A 16,478-nucleotide genomic window follows, 5' to 3' on the forward strand; every position below is an offset into this window, starting at 1 on the left:
TAAAAAACACAACAAATAGGCGTTTGACGCTTTGAAATCTATAGGAAACATGACCAAAGTGAGTTTTTTTGTTTTGGAAAATAAAATGGAACACTTTGGCTGAGGTGACAGATATCAATTGTCTCCAAACTGAATTTCACTGCCATTTTGAGGTGAATTCAGTCAGAATCCCTATTCACTCAGCTGGGAGTTGTGGATGAATCTGGAAACAGCTGTTTACTTAGGAATAAATCAAGCCCAATATCACTAAGAAAACTTGCATTTCTTTGGCTTTTTTCTGATTTTTCCTATTTATCATGGTTTGAAATGAATTTTCTGATGTGAGCTTTGGTTTTGTGGCTGGCATATTGAGTTTAGGGCACAAGAGGAAGGTTCTTTTTCAATCAGGGCACAGCTGTTGGTGTGCTCCAGTTCTGCTTGCTGTCATTGTTTTGGATTCCTTAGCTGATTTGTGGATTCTTTTTCTGCAGTTTCCTAAATGTTTTCTGGGTCTGAGTCGGATTTGCCTTATAATTCCCAAATTTTGTATTCTGACGCAATACAAGCAAGATTTTGGACAGAGTAGCCATTATGAAAGAAAAAAAAAAAAAAAACACAGTAAATTGCCCTTTCAGAATTAGAAGTCTACAGGCAACACGACTAAGATGAGTTTTTGTGTTTTGGAAAATGACATGGAACACTTCTGCTGAGGGGAGAAATACTAATTCCCTCCAAATTGAGTGTGAGTGCGATTTTGAGGTGAATTGAGTCAGAATTCCAAAGTCAGTCTGTGGAAGGGGGGGATGAATCCGGAAAAAGCCTGTTTCCTTCTGTCTAAATCCAGCCAAATACCACAAAGGACTCTTGAATTACTTTGGCTTTCTCAGATTTCCCTTATTTATCATTGTTTGTAATGATTTTTTTTTTGTGAGCTTTGGTTTTGAGGCTGGAATATGGAGTTCAGGGCACTGGATTAATGGTCTAGTTCAATCAGGGCACAGCTGTTGGCTTGCTCCAATTCTGGCTTGCTTTCAAGGTTTTGGGTGCCTCAGCCCATTTGTGGTTTCTTGAGCGGCAATTTCCTACATGTTTTCTGGCTCTGAGTAGGTTTTGCCTTCTTCCTTCCCAAATTTTGTAATCTGGCGTAATACAAACAAGAGTTTGGACAGAGTAGCCATTATGAAATAAAAAAACACAACAAATATGCGTTTGAAGCTTATATATGTACTGGTCACAAGAACAAGGTATGATTTTTTGTTTTCGAAATTAAAAATGAACACTCTGGCTGAGGTGACAGATATTAATTGCCTCCAAAACCGAGTTTCACTGCGATTTTCAGATTAATTCAGTTAATTCAGTTAGGATTCCACAGGCTTGCATTTCTTTGGCTTTTTCTCATTTCCCTTATTTATCATGGTTTGTAATGAATTTTCTGATGTGAGCTTTGGTTTTGAGGCTGGAATATGGACTTCAGGGTACTGGAGGAATGGTCTTTTTCAAACAGGGCACAGCTGTTGGCTTGCTCCAATTCTGGCTTGCTGTCATTGTTTTGGGTGCCTCAGCTCAATTTTTGTTTGTTGAGCGGCAATTTCCTAAATGTTTTCTGGGTCTGATTTGGTTTTCCCTTCCTCCTTCCCAAATTTTGTATTCTGACGCCATACAAACATGAGTTTGGGCCGAGTACCGATTATGAAATACAAAACACAACAAATGGGCATTTGAAGCTTAAAAATCTACAGGTTACATGACCAAGGTGAGTTTTTGTGTTTTGGAAAAAAAAATGTTACACTTTGGCTGAGGTCACAGATATTAATTGACTCCAAACTGAGTTTCACTGCGATTTTCAGGGTAATTCAGTCAGAATTCCACAGGCAGACAGCTGGAGGTATGGATGAATCTGGGGACAGCCGGTTTCCTTGCGACTAAATCAAGCCCAATATCATTAAGGATTCTTGCATTTCTTTGGCTTTTTTCTCATTTTTCTTGTTTATCATGGTTTGTAATGAATTTTCTGATGTCAGCTTTGGTTTTGAGGCTGGCATATTGAGTTCAGGGCACAAGAGGAAGGTTCTTTTTCAATCAGGGCACAGCTGTTGTCTTTCTCCAATTCTGGCTTGCTGTCATTGTTGTGGGTTCCTCAGCTGACTTTTGGTTTCTTGAGCGGCAATTTCCTAAAGGTTTTCTGGGACTGAGTTGGTTTTGCCTTCTTCCTTCCCAAATTTTGTATTCTGGCGCAATACAAACAAGAGTTTGGACAGAGTAGCAATTATGAAATAAAAAACAAAACAAATAGGCATTTGAAGTTTTGAAATCTACAGGTAAGAAGACTAAGGTGAGTTTTTGGGTTTTGGAAGATAAAATGGAACACTTTGGCTGAGGTGACAGATATTAATTGCCTCCAAACCGAGTTTCACCTCGATTTTTTTGTTAATTCTTTCAGAAAACAAAGACACTCAGTTGGGAGGTGTGGATGAATCTGGAAACAGCCGTTTACATGGCAAAAAATCAAGCCCAATATTACTAAGAACTCCTGCATTTCTTTGCCTTTGTTCTTATTTTTCTTCTTTATCATGGTTTGTAATGAATTTTCTGATGTGAGCTTTGGTTTTGAGGCTGGTATATTGAGCTCAGGGCACAAGAGGAAGGTTCTTTTTCAATCAGGGCACAGCTGTTGGCTTGCTCCAATTCTGGCTTGCTGTCATTGTTTTGGGTGCCTCAGCCGATTTGTGGTTTCTTGAGCGGCAATTTCCTAAATGTTTTCTGGGTCTGAGTCGGTTTGGCCTCTTATTCCCAAATTTTGTATTCTGATGCCATACAAGCAAGATTTTGGCAGAGTAGCCATTACGAAAGAAAAAAAAATACACAGCAAATTGCCCTTTCAGGATTAGAAATCTATAGGCAACGCGACCAAGATGAGTTTCTGTGTTTTGGAAAATGACATGGAACACTTCTGCTGAGGGAACAGATTCTAATTCCCTCCAAATTGAGTGTGAGTGCGATTTTGAGGTGAATTCAATCAGAATTCCAAACTCAGTCTGTGGAAGGGGGGGATGAATCTGGAAACAGCCAGTTTCTTTGTGTCTAAATCCAGCCAAATACCACAAAGGACTCTTGAATTTCTTTGGCTTTCTTAGATTTCCCTTATTTATCGTGGTTTGTAATGAATTTTCTGATGGGAGCTTTGGTTTTGAGGCTGCAATATGGAGTTCTGGGCACTGGATTAATGGTCTTGTTCAATCAGGGCACAGCTGTTGGCTTGCTCCAATTCTGTCTTGCTTTCAAGGTTTTGGGTGCCTCAGCTGATTTGTGGTTTCTTGAGCGGCAATTTCCTAAATGTTTTCTGGGTCTGAGTTGGTTTTGCCTTGTTCCTTTCCAAATTTTGTATTCTGATGTAATACAAACAAGAGTTTGGACAGAGTAGTCATTATGAAATAAAAAAAACACAACAAATATGCGTTTGAAGCTTATATATGTACAGGTAACACGAGCAAGGTAAGTTTTTGTGTTTTCGAAAGTAAAATTGAACACTCTGGCTGAGGTGACAGATATTAATTGCCTCCAAAACCGAGTTTCACTGCGATTTTTTTGTTAATTCATTCAGAAACCAAAGACACTCAGTTGCGAGGTGTGGATGAATCTGGAAACAGCCGTTTACATGGCCATAATTCAAGCCCAATATCCCTAAGAACTCCTGCATTTCTTTGGCTTCGTTCTCATTTTTCTTCTTTATCATGGTTTGTAATGAATTTTCTGATGTGAGCTTTGGTTTTGAGGCTGGTATATTGAGTTCAGGGCACAAGAGGAAGGTTCTTTTTCAATCAGGGCACAGCTGTTGTCTTTCTCCAATTCTGGCTTGCTGTCATTGTTGTGGGTTCTTCAGCTGACTTTTGGTTTCTTGAGTGGCAATTTCCTAAATGTTTTCTGGGTCTGAGTTGGTTTTGCTTTCTTCCTTCCCAAATTTTGTATTCTGACGCAATACAAACAAGAGTTTGGACAGAGTAGCAATTATGAAAAAAAAAACAAAACCAATAGGCATTTGAAGTTTTGAAATCTACAGGTAAGAAGACTAAGGTGAGTTTTTGAGTTTTGGAAGATAAAATGGAACACTTTGGCTGAGGTGACAGATATTAATTGCCTCCAAACCGAGTTTCACTGCGATTTTCAGGTTAATTCAGTCAGAAACCACAGACATTCAGCTGGGAGGTGTGGATGAATCTGGAAACAGCCGTTTACATGGCAATAAATCAAGCCCAATATTACTAAGAACTCCTGCATTTCTTTGGCTTTTTTCTCATTTTTCTTCTTTATCATGGTTTGTAATGAATTTTCTGATGTGAGCTTTGGTTTTGAGGCTGGTATATTGAGTTCAGGGCACAAAAGGAAGGTTCTTTTTCAATCAGGGCACAGCTGTTGGCTTGCTCCAATTCTGGCTTGCTGTCATTGTTTTGGGTGCCTCAGCCGATTTGTGGTTTCTTGAGCGGCAATTTCCTAAATGTTTTCTGGGTCTGAGTCGGTATTGCCTTCTTCCTTCCCAAATTTTGTATTCTGATGCAATACAAGCAAGATTTTGGCAGAGTAGCCATTATAAAAGAAAAAAAAAAAAACACAGCAAATTGCCCTTTCAGGATTAGAAATCTACAGGCAACGCGACCAAGATGAGTTTCTGTGTTTTGGAAAACGACATGGAACACTTCTGCTGAGGGGACAGATTCTAATTCCCTCCAAATTGAGTGTGAGTGCGATTTTGAGGTGAATTCAATCAGAATTCCAAAGTCTGTCTGTGGAAGGGGGGGATGAATCTGGAAACAGCCAGTTTCCTTCTGTCTAAATCCAGCCAAATACCACAAAGGACTCTTGAATTTCTTTGGCTTTCTCAGATTTCCCTTATTTATCATGGTTTGTAATGAATTATCTGATGGGAGCTTTGGTTTTGAGGCTGCAATATGGAGTTCTGGGCACTGGATTAATGGTCTTGTTCAATCAGGGCACAGCTGTTGGCTTGCTCCAATTCTGTCTTGCTTTCAAGGTTTTGGGTGCCTCAGCTGATTTGTGGTTTCTTGAGCGGCAATTTCCTAAATGTTTTCTGGGTCTGAGTTGGTTTTGCCTTCTTCTTTCCCAAATTTAGTATTCTGATGCAATGCAAAGAAGAGTTTGTACAGAGTAGCCATTATGAAATAAACAACACAACAAATAGGCGTTTCAAGATTTTAAATCTGCAGGTAACACGACCAAAGTGAGTTTTTTTGTTTTGGAAAATAAAATGGAAAACTTTGGCTGAGGTGACAGATATTAATTGCCTCCAAACGGAGTTTCACTGTGATTTTCGGGTTCATTCTGTGAGAATTCCACAGGCAGTCAGCTGGAGGGGTGGATGAATCCGGGAACTGCTGGCTTCCTTGCGACTAAATCAAGCCCAATATCATTATGGATTCTTGCATTTCTTTGGCTTTTTTTCTGATTTTTCTTATTTATCATTGTTTGTAATGAATTTTCTGATGTGAGCTTTGGTTTTGAGGCTGCAATATGGAGTTCAGGGCACAAGAGGAAGGTTCTTTTTCAATCAGGGCACAGCTGTTGTCTTGCTGCAATTCTGCTTGCTGTCATTGTTTTGGGTGCCTCAGCTGATTTGTGGATTCTTGTGTTGCAGTTTCCTAAATGTTTTCTGGGTCTGAATCGGATTTGCCTTCTTATTCCCAAATTTTGTATTCTGATGCAACATAAGCAAGATTTTGTACAGAGTAGCCATTATGAAAGAAAAAAAAAACACAGCAAATTGCCCTTTCAGGATTAGAAATCTATAGGCAACACGACCAAGATGAGTTTCTGTGTTTTGGAAAATGACATGGAACCCTTCTGCTGAGGGGACAGATTCTAATTCCCTCCAAATTGAGTGTGAGTGCGATTTTGAGGTGAATTGAGTCAGAATTCCAAAGTCAGTCTGTGGAAGGGGGGGATGAATCCGGAAACAGCCAGTTTCCTTCTGTCTAAATCCAGCCAAATACCACAAAGGACTCTTGAATTTCTTTGGCTTTCTCAGATTTCCCTTATTTATCATGGTTTGTAATGAATTTTCTGATGTGAGCTTTGGTTTTGAGGATGGAATATGGAGTTCAGGGCACTGGATTAATGGTCTTGTTCAATCAGGGCACAGCTGTTGGCTTGCTCCAATTCTATCTTGCTTTCAAGGTTTTGGGTGCCTCAGCTGATTTGTGGTTTCTTGAGCGGCAATTTCCTAAATGTTTTCTGGGTCTGAGTTGGTTTTCCCTTCTTCCTTCCCACATTTTGTATTCTGACGCAATACAAACAAGAGTTTTGACAGAGTAGCCATTATGAAATAAAAAAAAAAAACAACAACAACAAATTAGCGTTTGAAGCTTATAAATCTAAGGGTAACATGACCAAGGTGAGTTTTTGTGATTTGGAAAATAAAATGGAACACTTTGGCTGAGGTGACTGATATTATTGCCTCCAAACTGAGTCTTACTGCGATTTTCAGGTTAATTCAGTCGGAATTCCACAGGCAGTCAGCTGGAGCTGTGGATGAATCTGGAAACAGCCGGTTTCCTTGCAACTAAATCAAGCCCACTATCATTATGGATTCTTGCATTTCTTTGGCTTTTTCTCCATTTTCTTATTTATCATGGTTTGTAATGAATTTTCTGATGTGAGCTTTGGTTTTGAGGCTGCAATATTAAGTTCAGGGCACAAGAGGGAGGTTCTTTTTCAATCAGGGCACAGCTGTTGGCTTGCTCCAATTCTGGCTTGCTGTCATTGTTTTGGGTGCCTCAGCCGTTTTGTTGTTTCTTGAGCGGCAATTTCCTTAATGTTTTCTGGGTCTGAGTCGGTTTTGCCTTCTTATTCCCATATTTTGTATTCTGATGCAATACAAGCAAGATTTGGACAGAGTAGCCATTATGAAAGAAAAAAAAAAACACAGAAATTGCCCTTTCAGGATTAGAAATCTGCTGGCAACATGATCAAGATTAGTTTCTGTGTTTTGGAAAATGACATGGAACCCTTCTGCTGAGGGGACAGATTCTAATTCCCTCCAAATTGAGTGTGAGTGCAATTTTGAGGTGAAATCAATTTGAATTCCAAAGTCAGTCAGTGGAAGGGGGGGATGAATCTTTAAACAGCCAGTTTCCTTGTGTCTAAATCCAGCCAAATATCACTAAGAACTCGTGCATTTCTTTGGCTTTTGTCTCATTTTTCTGATTTATCATGGTTTGTAATGAATTTTCTGATGTGAGCTTTGGTTTTGAGGCTGGCATATTGAGTTCAGGGCACCGGATCAATGGTGTTTTTCAAACAGGACACAGCTGTTGGCTTGTTGCAATTCTGGCTTGCTGTCATTGTTTTGCGTGCCTCAGCTGTTTTTGGTTTCTTTAGTGGCAATTTCCTACATGTTTTCTGGGTCTGAGTTGGTTTTGCCTTCTTCCTTCCCAAATTTTGTATACTGACGTAATACAAACAAGAGTTTGGACAGAGTAGCCATTATGAAATAAAAAACACAACAAATATGCGTTTGAAGCTTATATATGTACAGGTAACACGAGCAAGGTAAGTTTTTGTGTTTTCGAAAGTAAAATTGAACACTCTGGCTGAGGTGACAGATATTAATTGCCTCCAAAACCGAGTTTCACTGCGATTTTTTTGTTAATTCATTCAGAAACCAAAGACACTCAGTTGGGAGGTGTGGATGAATCTGGAAACAGCCGTTTACATGGCCATAATTCAAGCCCAATATCCCTAAGAACTCCTGCATTTCTTTGGCTTTTTTCTCATTTTTCTTATTTATCATGGTTTGTAATGAATTTTCCGATGTGAGCTTTGCTTTTGAGGCTGGCATATGGAGTTCAGGGCACAAGAGGAAGGTTCTTTTTCAATCAGGGCACAGCTGTTGTCTTTCTCCAATTCTGGCTTGCTGTCATTGTTGTGGTTTCCTCAGCTGACTTTTGGTTTCTTGAGTGGCAATTTCCTAAATATTTTCTGGGTCTGACACGGTTTTTCCTTCTTATTCCCAAATTTTGTATTGTGACGCAATACAAACAAGAGTTTGGACAGACTAGCAATGATGAAATAAAAAACAAAACAAATAGGCATTTGAAGCTTAGAAATGTACAGGTAAGAAGACTAAGGTGAGTTTTTGAGTTTTGGAAAATAAAATGGAACACTTTGGCTGAGGTGACAGATATTAATTGCCTCCAAACCGAGTTTCACTGCGATTTTCAGGTTAATTCAGTCAGAAACCACAGACACTCAGCTGGGAGGTGTGGATGAATCTGGAAACAGCCGTTTACATGGCAATAAATCAAGCCCAATATTACTAAGAACTCCTGCATTTCTTTGGCTTTTTTCTCATTTTTCTTATTTATCATGGTTTGTAATGAATTTTCTGATGTGAGCTTTGGTTTTGAGACTGGTATATTGAGCTCAGGGCACAAGAGGAAGGTTCTTTTTCAATCAGGGCACAGCTGTTGGCTTGCTCCAATTCTGGCTTGCTGTCATTGTTGTAGGTTCCTCCGCTGACTTTTGGATTCTTCAGTGGCAATTTCTTAAATGTTTTCTGGGTCTGAGTCGGTTTTGCCTTCTTCCTTGCCAAATTTTGTATTCTGACGCAATACAAACAAGAGCTTGGGCATAGTAGCCATTATGAAATAAAAAACAAAACAAATAGGCATTTGAAGTTTTGAAATCTACAGGTAAGAAGACTAAGGTGAGTTTTTGAGTTTTGGAAGATAAAATGGAACACTTTGGCTGAGGTGACAGATATTAATTGCCTCCAAACCGAGTTTCACTGCGATATTCAGGTTAATTCAGTCAGAAACCACAGATACTCAGCTGGGAGGTGTGGATGAATCTGGAAACAGCCGTTTACATGGCAATAAATCAAGCCCAATATTACTAAGAACTCCTGCATTTCTTTGGCTTTTTTCTCATTTTTCTTATTTATCATGGTTTGTAATGAATTTTCTGATGTGAGCTTTGGTTTTGAGGCTGGTATATTGAGCTCAGGGCACAAGAGGAAGGTTCTTTTTCAATCAGGGCACAGCTGTTGGCTTGCTGCAATTCTGGCTTGCTGTCATTGTTTTGGGTGCCTCAGCCGATTTGTGGTTTCTTGAGCGGCAATTTCCTAAATGTTTTCTGGGTCTGAGTTGGTTTTGCCTTCTTATTCCCAAATTTTGTATTCTGATGCAATTCAAGCAAGATTTTGGCAGAGTAGCCATTATGAAAGAAAAAAAAAAAAAAACACAGCAAATTGCCCTTTCAGGATTAGAAATCTACAGGCAACTCGACCAAGATGAGTTTCTGTGTTTTGGAAAATGACATGGAACACTTCTGCTGAGGGGACAGATTCTAATTCCCTCCAAATTGAGTGTGAGTGCGATTTTGAGGTGAATTCAATCAGAATTCCAAAGTCTGTCTGTGGAAGGGGGGGATGAATCTTTAAACAACCAGTTTCTTTGTGTCTAAATCCAGCCAAATACCACAAAGGACTCTTGAATTTCTTTGGCTTTCTCAGATTTCCCTTATTTATCATGGTTTGTAATGAATTTTCTGATGTGAGCTTTGGTTTTGAGGCTGGCATATTGAATTTTTGTGCACAAGAGGGAGGTTCTTTTTCAATCAGGGCACAGCTGTTGTCTTGCTGCAATTCTGCTTGCTGTCATTGTTTTGGGTGCCTCAGCTGATTTGTGGATTCTTGTGTTGCAGTTTCCTAAATGTTTTCTAGGTCTGAGTCGGATTTGCCTTCTTATTCCCAAATTTTGTATTCTGATGCAACATAAGCAAGATTTGGACAGAGTAGCCATTATGAAAGAAAAAAAAACACAGCAAATTGCCCTTTCAGGATTAGAAATCTATAGGCAACACGACCAAGATGAGTTTCTGTGTTTTGGAAAATGACATGGAACACTTCTTCTGAGGGGACAGATTCTAATTCCCTCCAAATTGAGTGTGAGTGCGATTTTGAGGTGAATTCAATCAGAATTCCAAAGTCTGTCTGTGGAAGGGGGGGATGAATCCGGAAACAGCCAGTTTCTTTGTGTCTAAATCCAGCCAAATACCACAAAGGACTCTTGAATTTCTTTGGCTTTCTCAGATTTCCCTTATTTATCATGGTTTCTAATGAATTTTCTGATGTGAGCTTTGGTTTTGAGGATGGAATATGGAGTTCAGGGCACTGGATTAATGGTCTTGTTCAATCAGGGCACAGCTGTTGGCTTGCTCCAATTCTGTCTTGCTTTCAAGGTTTTGGGTGCCTCAGCCGATTTGTGGTTTCTTGAGCGGCAATTTCCTAAATGTTTTCTGGGTCTGAGTTGGTTTTCCCTTCTTCCTTCCCACATTTTGTATTCTGACGCAATACAAACAAGAGTTTGGACAGAGTAGCCATCATGATATAAAAAAAAAAAAACAACAACAAATTAGCGTTTGAAGCTTATGAATCTAAGGGTAACACGACCAAGGTGAGTTTTTGTGATTTGGAAAATCAAATGGAACACTTTGGCTGAGGTGACTGATATTATTGCCTCCAAACTGAGTCTTACTGCGATTTTCAGGTTAATTCAGTGAGAATTCCACAGGCAGTCAGCTGGAGGGGTGGATGAATCCGGGAACAGCGGGTTTCCTTGCAACTAATTCAAGCCACTATGATTATGGATTCTTGCATTTCTTTGGCTTTTTTCTCTTTTTTCTTATTTATGATGATTTGTAATGAATTTTCTGATGTGAGCTTTGGTTTTGAGGCTGGCATATTGAGTTCAGGGCACAAGAGGAAGGTTCTTTTTCAATCAGGGCACAGCTGTTGGCTTTCTCCAATTCTGGCTTGCTGTCATTGTTGTGGGTTCCTCAGCTGACTTTTGGTTTCTTGAGTGGCAATTTCCTAAATGTTTTCTGGGTCTGACACGGTTTTTCCTTCTTAATCCCAAATTTTGTATTCTGACGCAATACAAACAAGAGTTTGGACAGAGTAGCAATGATGAAATAAAAAACACAACAAATAGGCATTTGAAGCTTAGAAATCTACAGGTAAGAAGACTAAGGTGAGTTTTTGAGTTTTGGAAAATAAAATGGAACACTTTGGCTGAGGTGACAGATATTAATTGCCTCCAAACCGAGTTTCACTGCGATTTTCAGGTCAATTCAGTCAGAAACCACAGACACTCAGCTGGGAGGTGTGGATGAATCTGGAAACAGCCGTTTACATGGCAATAAATCAAGCCCAATATTACTAAGAACTCCTGCATTTCTTTGGCTTTTTTCTCATTTTTCTTATTTATCATGGTTTGTAATGAATTTTCTGATATGAGCTTTGGTTTTGAATCTGCTATATTGAGCTCAGGGCACAAGAGGAAGGTTCTTTTTCAATCAGGGCACAGCTGTTGGCTTGCTCCAATTCTGGCTTGCTGTCATTGTTGTAGGTTCCTCCGCTGACTTTTGGATTCTTGAGTGGCAATTTCCTAAATGTTTTCTGGGTCTGAGTTGGTTTTGCCTTCTTCCTTGCCAAATTTTGTATTCTGACGCAATACAAACAAGAGCTTGGGCAGAGTAGCCATTATGAAATAAAAAACAAAACAAATAGGCATTTGAAGTTTTGAAATCTACAGGTAAGAAGACTAAGGTGAGTTTTTGAGTTTTGGAAGATAAAATGAAACACTTTGGCTGAGGTGACAGATATTAATTGCCTCCAAACCGAGTTTCACTGCGATATTCAGGTTAATTCAGTCAGAAACCACAGATACTCAGCTGGGAGGTGCGGATGAATCTGGAAACAGCCGTTTACATGGCAATAAATCAAGCCCAATATTACTAAGAACTCCTGCATTTCTTTGCCTTTTTTCTCTTTTTTCTTATTTATCATGGTTTGTAATGAATTTTCTGATGTGAGCTTTGGTTTTGAGGCTGGTATATTGAGTTCAGGGCACAAGAGGAAGGTTCTTTTTCAATCAGGGCACAGCTGTTGGCTTGCTCCAATTCTGGCTTGCTGTCATTGGTTTAGGTGCCCCAGCTGATTTGAGGTTTCTTGAGCAGCAATTTCCTAAATGTTTTCTGGGTCTGAGTTGGTTTTGCCTTCTTATTCCCAAATTTTGTATTGTGATGCAATATAAGCAAGATTTTGGACAGAGTAGCCATTATGAAAGAAAAAAAAAACACACCAAATTACCCTTTCAGGATTAGAAATCTACAGGCAACATGAGCAAGATGAGTTTCTGTGTTTTGGAAAATTACATGGAACACTTCTGCTGAGGGGACAGATAGTAATTCCCTCCAAATTGAGTGTGAGTGCGATTTTGAGGTGAATTGAGTCAGAATTCCAAACTCAGTCTGTGGAAGGGGGGGATGAATCTTTAAACAGCCAGTTTCCTTCTGTCTAAATCCAGCCAAATATCACAAAGGACTCTTGCATTTCTTTGGCTTTCTTAGATTTCCCTTATTTATCATGGTTTGTAATGAAATTTCTGATGTGAGCTTTAGTTTTGAGGCTGGCATATTGAGTTCAGGGCACAAGAGGAAGGTTCTTTTTCAATCAGGGCACAGCTGTTGGCTTGCTCCAATTCTGGCTTGCTGTCCTTGTTTTGGGTGCCTCAGCTGACTTTTGGTTACTTGAGCGGCAATTTCCTAAATGTTTTCTGGGTCTGAGTTGGTTTTGCCTTCTTCCTTCCCAAATTTTGTATTCTGAAGAAATATAAACAAGAGTTTAGACAGAGTAGCCATTATGAAATTAAAAGCACAACAAATAGGCGTTGGAAGCTTAGAAATCTACAGGTAACACGACTAAGGTGAGTTTTTGTGTTTTGGAAAATAAAATGGAACACTTTGGCTGAGGTGACAGATATTAATAGTCTCCAAACTGAGTTTCACTGCGATTTTCAGCTTAATTCATTCAGAAGTCCACAGGCAGTCAGCTGGAAGGGTGGATGGATCTGGGAACAGCCGGTTTCGTTGTGACTGAATCAAGCCCAATATCATTATGGATTCTTGCATTTCCTTGGCTATTTTCTCATTTTTCTTTTTATCATGGTTTGTAATGAATTTTCTGATGTGAGCTTTGGTTTTGATGCTGGCATATTGGGTTCAGGGCACAAGAGGAAGGTTCTTTTTCAATCAGGGCACAGCTATTGGTTTGCTACAATTCTGTCTTGCTTTAAAGGTTTTGGGTGCCTCAGCGTTGTTGTTTTTTGATCCACATTTTCTGAATGTTTTCTGGGTCTGAGTTGGTTTTGCCTTCTTCCTTCCCAAATTTTGTATTCTGACGCAATATAAACTAGAGTTTGGACAGAGTAGCCATTATGAAATAAAAAACACAACACATAGGTGTTTGAAGCTTAGAAATCTACAGGTAACACGACCAAGGTGAGATTTTGTGTTTTGGAAAATAAAATGGAACACTTTGGCTGAGGTGACAGATATTAATTCCCTCCAAACTGAGTTTCACTGTGATTTTCAGGTTAATTCAGTGAGAATTGCACAGGCAGTCACCTGGAGGGGTGGATGAATCCAGGACTAGCCGGATTTCTTACGACTAAATCAAGCCCAATATCATTATGGATTCTTGCATTTCTTTGGCTTTTTTCTCTTTTTTCTTATTTATCATGGTTGGTAATGAATTTTTGATGTGAGCTTTGGATTTGAGGCTGCAATAAGAACTTCCGGGCACAAGAGAAATGTTCTTTTTCAATCAGGGCACAGCTGTTGGCTTGCTCTAATTGTGGCTTGCTGTCATTGTTTTGGGTGCATCAGCAAATTTGAGGTTTCTTGAGTGGCAATTTCCTAAATGTTTTCTGGGTCTGACACGGTTTTTTCTTCTTATTCCCAAATTTTTTATTCTGACTCAATACAAACAAGAGTTTGGACAGAGTAGCCATTATGAAATAAAAAACACAACAAATAGGCGTTTGAAGCTTAGAAATCTACAGGTAACACGACCAAGGTGATTTTTTGTGTTTTGGAAAAAAAAATGGAACACTTTGGCTCAGGTGACATATATTAATTGCCTCCAAACTGAGTTTCCCCGTGATTTTCAGGTTAATTCAGTGAGAATTGCACAGGCAGTCACCTCGAGGGGTGGACGAATCCAGGAATAGCCGGATTCCTTACGACTAAATCAATCCCAATATCATTATGGATTCTTGCATTTCTTTGGCTTTTTTCTCATTTTTGTTATGTATGATGGTTTGTAATGAATTTTCTAATGTGCGCTTTGTTTTTGAGGCTGGCATATTGAGTTCAGGGCACAAGAGGATGGTTCTTTTTCAATCAGGGCACAGCTGTTGGCTTGCTCCAATTCTGGCTTGCTGCCATTTATTTGGGTGCCTCAGCTGACTTTTGGTTTCTTGAGTGGCAATTTCCTAAATGTTTTCTGGGTCTGAGTTGGTTTTGCCATCTTCCTTCCCAAATTTTCTTTTCTGATGGCATACAAACAAGACTTTGGACAGAGTAGACATTATGAAATAAAAAACACATCAAATAGGCTTTTGAAAGCTACAGGTAAAACGACCAAGGTGAGATTTTGTGTTTTGAAAAAAGACATGGAACAGCAGTCATTATGAAATAAAAAATACAACAAATAGGCGTTTGAAGCTGATAAGTCTACTCGAAACACGACCAAGGTGAGTATTTGTGTTTTGGAAAATAAAATGGAACACTTTGTTGAGGTCACAGATATTAATGGCCTCCAAACTGAATTTGACTGCGATTTTCAGGTTAATTCAGTGAGAATTCCACAGGCAGTCAGCAGGAGGGGTGGATGAATCTGGGAGCAGCCGGTTTCCTTGCGACTAAATCCAGCCCAATATCAGAAAGGTCTCCTGTATTTCTTTGGCATTTTTCTCATTTTTTGATTTATCCTGCTTTGTAATGAATTTTCTGATGTGAGATTTGGTTTTGAGGCTGCAATATGGAGTTTAGGGCACAAGAGGAAGGTTTTTTTTTTAAACAGGGCACAGCTCTTGGCTTGCTCCAATTTTGGCTTGCTGTCCTTGTTTTGCATGCCTCAGCTCAATTTTGGTTTGTTGAGTGGCAATTTCCTAAATGTTTTCTGGGTCTGAGTTGGTTTTGCCTTCTTCCTTCCCAAATTTTGTATTCTGTCGCATTACAAACAAGAGTTTGGACAGAGCAGACATTATGAAATAAAAAACACAACAAATAGGTGTTAGAAGCTTAGAAATCTACAGGTAACACGACCAAGGTGCGTTTTTGTGTTTTGGAAAATGAAATGGAACACTTTGGCTGAGGTGACAGATATTAATTGCCTCCAAACTGAGTTTCACTGCGATTTTCAGGTTAATTCAGTCAGAATTCCACAGGCAGTCAGCTGGAGGGGTGGATGAATCCGGGTACAGCTGGTTTCCTTGCGACTAAATCAAGCCCAATGTCATTATGGATTCTTGCGTTTCTTTGGCTTTTTTCTCATTTTTCTTATTTATCATGGTTTGTAATGAATTTTGGGATGTCAGCTTTGGTTTTGAGGCTGTAATATGGCGTTCAGGGCACCAGAGGTATGGTCTTTTTCAAACAGGGCACAGCTGTTGTGCTGCTCCAATTCTGGCTTGCTGTCATTGATTTGAGTGCCTCAGCCGATTTGTGGTTTCTTGAGCGGCAATTTCCTAAAGGTTTTCTGGGTCTGAATTGGTTTTGCCTTCTTCCTTCCCAAATGTTGTATTCTGACGCAATACAAAAAAGAGTTTGGGCGGAGTAGCCATTATGAAATAAAAAACACAACAAAAAGGCGTTTGAAGCTTAGAAAAATACAGGTAACACGACCAAGGTGAGTTTTTGTGTTTTGGAAAATAAAATGGAACACTTTGTTGAGCTGACAGATATTAATAGCCTCCAAACTGAGTTTCACTGCGATTTTCAGGTGAATTCAGTCAGAAGTCCACAGGCAGTCAGCTGGAGGTGTGGATGAATCCGGGAACAGCCGGTTTCCTTGCGACTAAATCAAGCCCAATATCATTCTTGATTCTTGCATTTCTTTGGCTTTTTTCTCCTTTTTCTTATTTATCATGGTTTGTAATGAATTTTCTGATGTGAGCTTTGGTTTTGAGGTTTCAATATTGAGTTCAGCGCACCTGAGGAATGGTCTTTTTCAAACAGGGTACAGATGTTGGCTTGCTCCAATTCTGGCTTGCTGTCATTGTTTTGGGAGCCTCAGCTGACTTTTGGTTTCTTGAGCCACAATGTCCTAAATGTTTTCAGGGTCTGAGTTGGTTTTGCCTTCTTCCTTCCCAAATATTGTATTGTGATGGAATACAAACAAGAGTTTGGACAGAGTAGTCATTATGAAAAAAAAAACACAACAAATAGGCGTTTGAAGCTTATAAGTCTACTCGTAACGAGACCAAGGTGAGTTTTTGATTTTGGAAAATAAAATGGAACACTTTGGCTGAGGTGACAGATATTAATTGCCTCCAAACTGAGGTTCACTGCGATTTTCAGGTTAATTCAGTCAGAATTCCACAGGCAGTCAGCTGGAGGGGTGGATGAATCTGGGAACAGCC

General features: G+C 39.4%; 1 long non-coding RNA gene across 10 annotated transcripts in view; it reads left to right on the forward strand.

The window, feature by feature from the left end:
* Window positions 1–16,478, forward strand: part of LOC149119988 (uncharacterized) — a 342,369-nt gene that overhangs the window by 66,516 nt on the left and 259,375 nt on the right. For 2 of the 10 annotated variants that reach the window (XR_016226952.1, XR_016226973.1), the window contains exon 1: window positions 15,099–15,166. The exons of 6 other annotated variants lie outside the window; for them this stretch is intronic. This is a non-coding gene — a long non-coding RNA (uncharacterized LOC149119988). Of the gene's footprint in view, window positions 1–15,087; window positions 15,167–15,560; window positions 15,746–16,478 lie in introns of those variants that run through there. 2 more of the 10 variants (XR_016226950.1, XR_016226968.1) reach the window with 2 other exon arrangements.

This window comes from Oryctolagus cuniculus, chromosome 21, assembly GCF_051225735.1.
Source record: "Oryctolagus cuniculus isolate XC-2025 breed Fujian yellow rabbit chromosome 21, ASM5122573v1, whole genome shotgun sequence".
NCBI classification, from domain to species: Eukaryota; Metazoa; Chordata; class Mammalia; order Lagomorpha; family Leporidae; genus Oryctolagus; species Oryctolagus cuniculus.